This window comes from Nanorana parkeri, unplaced genomic scaffold (genome assembly GCF_000935625.1).
Source record: "Nanorana parkeri isolate BGI_ZX_2015 unplaced genomic scaffold, ASM93562v1 scaffold219, whole genome shotgun sequence".
Taxonomy (NCBI): domain Eukaryota; kingdom Metazoa; phylum Chordata; class Amphibia; order Anura; family Dicroglossidae; genus Nanorana; species Nanorana parkeri.
This window is the reverse complement of record NW_017306487.1, coordinates 1,259,425-1,268,500: the sequence shown is the minus strand read 5'-3', so window position 1 is coordinate 1,268,500 and position 9,076 is coordinate 1,259,425. Positions and strand designations below refer to the sequence as shown.

The 9,076-nt window shown below is 40.6% G+C and overlaps 1 protein-coding gene across 1 annotated transcript in view; it reads right to left on the bottom strand.

Moving 5' to 3' along the window:
• MYRIP (myosin VIIA and Rab interacting protein) overlaps nt 1-8,221 on the bottom strand; it is a 309,369-nt gene extending 301,148 nt beyond the window's left edge. Inside the window, exon 1 of the mRNA XM_018555942.1 lies at nt 8,188-8,221. The gene's annotated coding sequence lies outside the window, so the exon portion shown is untranslated. The remainder of the gene's footprint in view (nt 1-8,187) is intronic.
• Between the last annotated feature and the right edge of the window lie 855 nt (nt 8,222-9,076).

Below are 9,076 nucleotides of genomic sequence, written 5' to 3'. Positions count from 1 at the left end.
TTTATGCTTTCTTTATGCTTTAAGAACAATTCCAGCCAAAAGAAACCAATCCATAATTCCATGATCCACGGATGCAAACACTTCAGCTCCTCAGCTATGTAAAATTGTATACTGACCAGTTTTCCGGTATGTGTAAAGCACTCACCTCATAGTTCTCCTTTAAGAGGCAACAAGGAGGGTTCAGTTGATGTTTTTCACAGCGGCTCACATGTAACATGTGTAGCGCAATTACAATTGCGCTACACATGTTACATATCGCCGCAAACGTCGCAGTGAGAGCAATCATTTTAGGGCCATCAATCACTGATAACACTAAACTGATGAGCGGTAACAGCTTTTAAAGCGTCGCCTAGGGCCAATTTTGGGTATTATCGTTTTTTGAGGTTTCGCGCGCGCACGCAATTTTAAGGCTTGACATGTTTAGTGTCTTTTTACCCGACGTGACCCCATCTTTTATATTTGACCAAAAAATTGGGTAATAATAAATGTTTTATCATTTAATATAGGGGAAACTGTTTTTTTTTTTTAAATTTCGGTAATTTTTCCTTAATATAGTAAAAAAATAAAACCCCCAGTGGTGAATAAATACCACCAAAAGAAAGCTCTATCTGTCCCCAAAAAAGGGTATAAAATTCATTTCAGTACAGCGCTGCATGACGGAATAAATGTCAGTTAAAGTACCGCAGCGCTGAATACTGAAAAATGGCCTGGATGGGAAGGGGGTTTAACACCGCGGATGTCAACTGGTTAATGTAATTTTATTGGTATCTATCTACCAGTAGCTGCCTCATTTCCCACCCTAGGCTTATATTCGAGTCAATACTTTTTCCCATTTTTTTTTGTAAAATTAGGTACCTCGGCTTATATTCGGGACGGCTTATACTCGAGTATACAGGTATTCCTCACTTAACGACCGAGTTCCGTTCCTACGACCAGGTCGTTAAACGGATTGGTCGTTAAGTGAGGAACTCTATACAGTACTATACTTCATTAGTACAGTACTGTATAGCGTTGCCGATGTACAGTACCGAACAGTGTACTGTACATCCGGCAATGGAAATACTTACCGAGACCTGCAGTGAAGATCGGGGGATGTCACTTCCGCCGGCGACCCGTCGCACTGACGCTGACGCGGAAGGTCGGAGGTCGATCGGCGGTCCGTCGTAAGTGCGAGTGGTCGCAAAACAGGTAAGTCGGTAAGTGAGGAACATCTGTATACGGTAATCACTCAAGGATCTCAGATAATTGAGTCAGTCAAATGACATACAGTTAACAGATTAAAAAGGGAGCGCATTCCAGTAATCAAAGATCTAACAGGGCACAGCCTGGTCCACCAGCATTATATAAAATGGAATATTACATTTGAATATTTTTTTGCTCCATGAATGCTCTCACTATACCGTTATCTGCAAAACCAGTGTAGCACACATGTTTTAAATAAATGTAAATACCATATTGCTTCACAATCTACTGCTAACGAATAAAGCGTATGACTCAGAAAGCTGATTTGTCACACTGCTTATTTAAATTGATAGAAGTTTTAGTAAATAAAGGAATATACTCAGCATTGTATATAGTCATTATATAAAAATAAACCTGTAACAAAAAAAAAATCAAAATCAAGTAAAGCGTAAAGTGTACTGTATAGCCAAAACTTTTAGTTTTAGTTTTAGGTAGAGTTGGGAAGGGTTAGAACCCCTATCAAGTTTTTACTGCTGTCTTTGTCCTACAGAAAAGATTCAACCTCTATATGTCCTATTTGCTATTGTCAGCAAAACATAAAATGAGGGAAGTCCACATGTTTACATTTGTCCCCAGAACAGGAGTAGAGAATAAATCTTCTAATAGGCATACTTATTCTGGGGACAACTGTCTGAGAGGTGACTACATAGAGATTCACTCTTACTTCCTGTTTTACCTCCACAACATGAAATAAAGGGAATCCTCCCCAATGGCGCAGACAAAAAAAAAACTTGACAGGGTTTTAACTTTTCCTTACTCTAAATCATATAGAAAAGGCTTTGATATTCATACACTTTAAAGCAGGGGTCTCAAAGTACTGGCCCGCGGGCCAATTGCAGTCCGCGAAACGATACCATGTGACCAGCAGCCAGCTGACAAGTCAGGCACGCAGGAGCAGCTAGACGGTCTGCATCTCTGTCATGCACAGTCCGCCTTCTGAACTATGACTCAACATCGGAACAAAATAACATTATCTGTGCATATGATGGCATATGTATATCTAGATTGCATCACAACAAGCAGCAGGGAAAGAGAAACAAACCGCACTGGGAATCCAGGAAGTTGGTGAAAGTGATGGGCAGGTAGAAGGCAGCACTCACTACATCAAAGAGACTTGTACAAATAAGCTTTGATTGCATTATCAAAAACAAGTCTAGTATGTATTCCTAATACAATGTTGATGTTATAACAGGAAAGTATATGTTAGGACTTTACAAATCTTTTAAATATCCAGAAGTGTGGCTTCTGCATTGTATAGTAATGAGGGGAAACTCATCATGTCCCCAGTGTTTGTATGGGAACAGACTCACTTTGAAATTGTTCAGAGTAGCTTGCAAAGGGTAAGAATTATTTTTGTTAAGCATATATATTTTTAGGTATGATGTGCGAATGGAAACACGTAACAAACATTTAGTGAGGTTTTCTCAAATTTGATTGCAAAAGCGGATATACACTTTAAGCAGTGCAGCAAGCCACCAAAGTTACTCCACCCTACAGCAAATCTGTTTTTTCAGGGGGTTGTGACAGCATATTGGCAAGATGGGCACTATCAAAGCAAACTTTGATTGAAAGAAAAATGGGGGCTGCCACTGCTGACCTCCTTTTGCAAATACTAATTGCCTGGCTGTCTCTAATGACAACATGTTGTGAGTCACTGACCTGCAAAAAGCACATAGGGGAATAAGAGTGAAGTCAGAACTCTGCATACTTGTTTCAGGTCAGTGACCAAGAAAGTACTAAAACCAAAGATTCAGTGTGACAGGCACATTTTCAGTGGCCATCAATAGCCACATACTGTATATACTTCCTGTAGGCTAGAATGAGCAATCTTGCGCTTCTTTAAACTGCTAACAGGTTTATTTAATACTGATGATCAATAAAAAAAACAGCAGATCTAGAAAAGTCCCATAAAAGAGACAGCCAGCAGCTCTCAGGAATTGTTTCATAATGAAGTCTTTAGAATGATGGCTACAATCATGTCTGCCATGGATACTTCTGTATGGTAAGTGCATATGAAAACACAACATTGTTTTTCAACGTCAAGCTAAACGGAAGGCATATATAAACGCAAAGTAAAGTGGCTCTGTATTTATTTATACACTATTATATATATATATTTTTTATTACAAACAGTGTTAGTAACTAAATTTAACCAGGTATCAGGCTTTTGCAATCCCCTCTACAGCAAAGCTAAGATCAGTAAAGAAATAGCACATGGAGCCAATAAGTTGTGCTGCAGTGCTCATGTGGTATTAAGGAACATGCTGATATGAGGAAAGAGCAGATAGGCAGAGAGATGAGCACATCCCTCTGTTGCTTCTCCTTTCACTGTCCAGGCACAAGCAGAGGGAGGGTCAAGATCTGTATGTGTTACTTAAAGGAGTTGTAAAATTCCAGCATATACTATCCTGTTATAACATCAGCATTGTATTAGGAATACATAGACTTATTTTTGATAATACAATCAAAGCTTACTTGAAAAAAAATCCCTTTTATGTAGTGTGCTGCCTTTTGTCTGCCCATCACTTTCACCAACTTCCTGGATTCCCAGTGTGCTTTGCACCTCTTTCCCTGCTGCTTGTTGTGATACAATCTCGATTTCTCAGTACTAGACAGCCCATAATGCATTGCTTCCAGCAAGCAGTAATAGCAAAACATTGTTCAGACATGGAGAAAGCAGGCTCTGTGACAGTTGGGAGACAAGGAATTTTCACAAGGCTGGGTGAAACTAAGTCACTGTATTGAGGACGTACATCCTACAGGCATCTTCAAAAAGTTTACAAACTTCTAAATTGATATGGTTATTAAGATCAGAAATTCAATATAAATACATTTATTTTTAGTTTTTCACCATAGATCCCCTTTAATAGCAGCAGAGAAAAGAATCAGGTTTTATACCCTGCCAGGCCGAGCTGTGCTGTTTGGCAGACATGTGTAGATCTCGGGACTGGATGGACAGAAATACAAAACATTTGGTAGGTAAAGCTGCTCCTATATATGCATTTCATGTGTATTAGGTTGGTTGCATGGAGTTCAGCTTTGATTGTCTTTCATTACAGCAAAGTATTTTTTTGTATAATGTATTTGCAGGACTGAAGTGGTAAAATCTATTTACTGCTCGTTATGAATATTTAAAAATGAATGTCCACAGTCCGGCTACAGCTCTACTTTAAGGGGAGCTGTGTGGGAAGAGAATAATAGAGGGAGGAGTAGTCTTATTTGAAGTCCTTCCTTCCTGACCTACTTCAGAAATTGGAAGGTGTGAAAAAATTCTCTGACAGTGCGTACTAGGTCTGGCCAGGGAAAGAGAGGAAAAAGAATAGTGGCTATATCTTTACAGACTGCCAAGAAACTGATTAGGGAAACATATTGCATCAGTAGACAAAGTTCAGACTCCCAACTGAAAATTTCCATTTTCTTTTACAAAAAAGGTTATTTTAGAAGACAAATTATTTATAAATGATATCCCGATAAAACTAAAAGTAATTACATACTTAAGTTGCTAGTGCCATATACCTTTGGTATAACCCATGTAGGAGTATATTCTAGTGCTGCCATATTTGTGCAGCCTCAGACAGCATAGAGTGAAATTGTTTCCTGGTTTCATTTTACTCCTCACTTTACCTGAAAATCTCATCAGACTTTATACGCACAGAGAGTTGTGCGCCCTATGCTGGGGAAAAGGCCAAATAAGCAATAAGGATGAGCCCAGGTTCAGACCGAATTTGTCAGTACCGGCTTAATCAGCTGCGGCCAACATATTCCCCGCCCCGCAGCTGCATGTAAACAAAAGGGCAGAATGCTGGTGACATCATTATTGGCCTTATATGGTCACACGGCCATACCAAATGACCAAATGACTTTGACCTAATAGTCATCCCTTATGTTTAGCTCAACAAGATGCATCAGTTGGCCATGTGGAATTGAGATCATCATCATGAAGGTGGTTGGCCCAGACTTTCTGCACCAGCACGTTATATAGGATATATTTTTTTAAACACATAGAATTACTTTAGATAGCCGAGTGAGTGTGCAAAGCAAATTATGTAGTTAGAATGTAATCTGTTTCATGCAAGATCTGCTTTAATTACAAAGTCCTAATGTAGTGAGAGACAGGAAACCGTTTGGGAGCACGAACAGGCTACTTGAAAATTAAGTCCCTTGACATTTTTGAAAACATTTAAGTAGCTGAAAAGCCATAAAAAAGTCCAAAAATCCTGAAAAACATAAAGTAAGGTGACCCATGTTTTGTCACAGATGTGTTCTTGGAGGCAGCTAAAGAGAAATTGATTAAAGGTTATTGATACTGTTCACTACAACACAATATGAGCAACACAAGAAGAGGCAAATTGTTAGGAAATACCCTGGTAATCAGGATAATCACCTTGACTCATTCAATGGTGACAAACTTGCAACAGATCTAGACATATTTATTGAGTCAGTCAGACAAGCTATATGAAATAACCGTGCCTATCTTTTAACGTAGATCTAAACCCTAACTGGATGACATTTATGCTGGCCATGCACTGTTAAAGGTTTTTTCAAAATGGTTCATCTGAACACTTGATCTTGCCACCATTGAGTCAAATAATTTCGTTCAAAAGCCCTTAAAGTTTCATGCAGGCCTGCTACTTGAATGGAATCCCAGATGTATTAAAGAGGTTTCTTTTGTGCCTAATACAAGTGCATTCCAATATATGTGATTTCTTTTTTTACTTTCACGGTTAGAATTACATTCGGTCATTTGTCATTACTGTCAAAAATGAACATTGACTAGGCCAGACTAACCATTAGAAAGGTAAACGAACGTTTCAAAAATGAAAATTCTCAAATGAAATTTTTCTGGTCTATGGCCAGCTTTATTTTGTAAAAATACTGGGAAACAATATTTTTTTAAACGCAGTTTTCCCCCGATAGTGACAATGGCGGACAATGCCTGCGCATTGTGTGCCGGCACGTCCACTTGTAGCAGGAGCACAATTGGGAAAGAGTTGTCACCCTATATCAAGAAGTGCCTTAACAAGGACCTACATGGCAGGATCAACAGTTATTATTTTAATTAAAACTGCAGATTAATTACACAATCATATTAAACAGTCCAGTATATAACATTTTAAGGATTGGGTTTAGAACTACTGTAAGCCTTGCTTGGAGTCAGTGGATACGTGTTTTTACTGGCTTTTTAAAATATTGCTCGAAAATGTACTTATTTATTTCCTCCCCTTGCTTACAAGTACGCATATTTATGCCATTGTCGTCTTACTGCGCAACCGAGATAAAGAAAGATAATTACCCAAGCAATGCCCTCTCAGCACATCCTCCCATACTGTATATATTGTACAGCAGAGACAGGTAAGGTATGAACACTACAATGTAACACACCACGGCCAGACAATTCTACCACTCAATATGAGGTGCTCTCCTTCGAGAGTCTAGTACCCAACAAGAGGTGCTCTCAGAGAGTCTAGCACACAAATGAGGTGCTCACCTCCAAGAGTCTTCCAGTCAATATGAGGTACTCTCCTCTGAGAGTCTACCACCCAATATGAGGTGCTGTCCTCTGAGAGTCTAGTACCCAACATGAGCTGTTCCCCAAGAGTCTAGCACACAATATGAGGTGCTCACCTCAAAGAGTCTACCAGCCAATATGTGGTACTCTCCTAAGAGAGTCTACCACCCACTATGATGTGCTATCCTCCGAGAGTCTTCCACCAATATGTGGTGCTCTCCTCCCAGAGTCTACCACCCAATATGAGGGGGTGCTCTCCTCCCAGAGTCTACCACCCAATATGAGGAGATGCTCTCCTCATGGGAAACATGTCAGTGCCTTTCAATATGTTTCATTTTTCTTCTTGATGTTGTGAGCTGGTCAGGTAAAAAAAATTAAAATATTTGCACATTGCTGTCATCTGTGATTATGCTTAATAAAGGAAAACAGATGCCCTCGACAACAGATGCTTATTAAGGTGAGAGCCTTGTTTTGTAAACTAATAAAGTACTTCAGGGGAGGGCATCCAAAAATTACATCTGTTCATAAATGAGTCATCTGTGAAGGAAAATGAGAATATGGCACGTGCACCGTCTACATCATACGGTCATTTTATTCAATCAACAATACGCCATCAGTAGGTGCCTCAATGACTCTTCACGCTGACCACCAAAGGCTGTGCTACAACAATTAGTTATAAACCTACAATATTGAAGCCCAATTAGCTTTTTATGTAATTCGAATTTCAATCTAGCTAAATATAATGCACTAATATTCCTTTACTATTTTCATGCATGTAAAACAGACTCTGAAAATGTTTCACTATAGCCATCCATCCATCTACTATCTTCCCCTACCATTTATCTGCCAATGGTGATACACTTCATGCATTCCAGACACCAGCTATTGATAACTGTCTATTGTACTGATATGGATTCCATTCACAACTGCTTGTCCAGTGACATTAAAGACGGATGGATTGATGATACACGGACAATGCAAGTATTTTTTTCCCCAAGACTTTACTGGATCAATAAACAAAGCCATTCTAAGACAGAGAATATTCTGAACATTTAAAATAACTAGAATCAGTCTTGTATCTGTTACGTTTTATCCTTCTTTCTCCCTGTTTTATTAATATGAGCCCTTTCCTATCCAAGTGCACCAAATAATTCCACTGCCAACATGAACATGCTGCCACAATGAAAGTAACTTAAAAACTAGGACATTGCTGGCTGACCTCCATGCAGCAATACTATAAGCATGCATCAACACAGATGTGAAAGCTCAGCTGTAGTACAGCAAAGCAGAATTTCCTGTTACATGCTACTCATACCCTGTAGTGCTTCCAAACTCCTGGTCCAAGAAGCACCCGCATTACATCCCCCCTGGGGAATAGAGGTATGATGCTCAGTCCACACCCTTCCCAAGACAAGAGGAGCATGGTAAAATGGTACCTGTATGCCAGTTTAGCTGGAGGGCAGCGAGGACAGGATGCTGCCAGAGACTGTATGGCAGGGATGAGGTGGCTGCAGCTGCCTGGATGGTGGGTTGCAGTCTACTCCTGCGGGCTTGGCTGCCGGATGAAGAAGTGCTCCTTGTAGATGACAGTAAAGCTCCCTCCAGCCGGGGTGCAGCGTTGTGTGTGCGCACTGCGCCGCTCCCACTCTTCCCCAGACTGAAGGCTGCTTGCTCCGGGACCGGGTCACTGGTGTGTGGCTGAGAACACCGGGCTTACATGGAACACGGCATCCCCGCGTCGCCGCAGTCGTGCACACTCCGTGCCTGTCCCTGCTGGCATCTAGGTGGTGCTGTGCATGTTAAACGTCTGCTGTGCTGGCTGGCTGCCTATGGAATGCCTGCTACTTTGTACCCACCCATCTCTCACACCATTCACACTGGCAGGGTCAAGCCTGCGTTTATGCAGAAGTCCATGAACGCCAAAGTGTACGCGTTGGGGGCACGTTCATGCGATGTGGGAAAATGCGCTTGCGTCGCCGTTATTTGTTAATGGCAATCCAAACACAGCAGGCAAAACGCACGTCTTTGCCTGTGCGCTGGCTTAAAGAGACACTAAACTCAGGAGTTAAATCTTAAAAATGCATTTAAGTCCCTTACCTATTAACAAAAATGTATCTTATTTATGTATCACTCAGCTATAGATCTTCAAATCATCTCTGAAGTGGTGCTGGTCTTTCCTTCTGGAGGGTGACTACTTGTGTTGCCCCTGGTCCCTGTGTGTTGGGAAGTAGCCACCACTCCAACGATCTTTAATGCTATTTTAGGGCTGGTTCCAGTGTGCACTATATCCAGTGCGTTCAGGCATGCACTATTTTTTGCGATAGC